The 1,000-nt window shown below is 42.0% G+C and overlaps 2 non-coding genes across 2 annotated transcripts; both read left to right on the top strand.

Annotated features, from left to right (window-relative positions):
- Positions 1-286: 286 nt before the first annotated feature.
- On the top strand, positions 287-401 carry LOC125140679. Its single transcript, XR_007139886.1, has one exon. It is a non-coding gene; the product is annotated as a U5 spliceosomal RNA (small nuclear RNA).
- Positions 402-518: 117 nt separating this feature from the next.
- LOC125140678 lies at positions 519-709 on the top strand. Its single transcript, XR_007139885.1, has one exon. It is a non-coding gene; the product is annotated as a U2 spliceosomal RNA (small nuclear RNA).
- The last annotated feature ends 291 nt before the right edge of the window (positions 710-1,000 follow it).

Below are 1,000 nucleotides of genomic sequence, written 5' to 3' on the forward strand. Positions count from 1 at the left end.
ATTGGTGCACCATTACACTGTTTAAAAACAGACAAAACCTCCTTTTCTTTTCTTTTCTTTTCTTTTCTTTTCTTTTCTTTTCTTTTCTTGAACCTGCCCCGAACCTCTAATCTGCAAAATGTGCTCATAAATTTCAGCTGCGTCTCATCGACTGTGTCCCCGCCCCTTTTCTATCCAAATGCAAGACTTTACACTGGCTTCAATAGTGACAATGGGTGGAACTTACCCTAATCCTGCTGTGTTCACCTCCGATACGGCAATACAGGGCCTGCTCGGCCTTCTTTAGTAGCTCGGGTTTCTCTTCATTCACGCACAAATCTTTCGCCTTTTACTAAAGATTTCCGTGGAGAGGAACGTTGATGAGTTCAACATATTTTTGTGGGCTTTGCAGTTGCAAGGCTATAAGGGCTTGTAATATCAGATCAAAGTGCTTTGAAGAGTAGGCCTACTTATCACCTACCATTTGTCTGCTAGCATCTGGCAGCTAGCTGTCCGCCAGGCAGGGGGAATAACGGGTTATCGCTTCTCGGCCTTTTGGCTAAGATCAAGTGTAGTATCTGTTCTTATCAGTTTAATATCTGATACGTCCTCTATATGAGGACTACATATTAAATGGATTTTTAGAGCTGGGAGTCGGAACAGGGGCTTGCTCCGTCCGCTCCACGCATCGCCCTGGTATTGCAGTACATCCAGGCTTGGTGCACCATTACACTGTTTAAAAACAGACAAAACCTCCTTTTCTTTTCTTTTCTTTTCTTTTCTTTTCTTTTCTTGAACCTGCCCCGAACCTCTAATCTGCAAAATGTGCTCATAAATTTCAGCTGCGTCTCATCGACTGTGTCCCCAGTTAGTACTTGGATAGGCGACTGCCTGGCAATACCAGGTGCTGTAAGCTCTTGACATAGGCATTCATTTACTTTACTATTTGAATTCTCTAACTACATCATCTTAATATTCATACCCTGTAGCTAATGTTTTGATAGAAAACAATAAATAAATA

The sequence above is a fragment of the Tachysurus fulvidraco genome, unplaced genomic scaffold (genome assembly GCF_022655615.1).
Source record: "Tachysurus fulvidraco isolate hzauxx_2018 unplaced genomic scaffold, HZAU_PFXX_2.0 HiC_scaffold_69_np12, whole genome shotgun sequence".
Classification (NCBI taxonomy): Eukaryota; Metazoa; Chordata; class Actinopteri; order Siluriformes; family Bagridae; genus Tachysurus; species Tachysurus fulvidraco.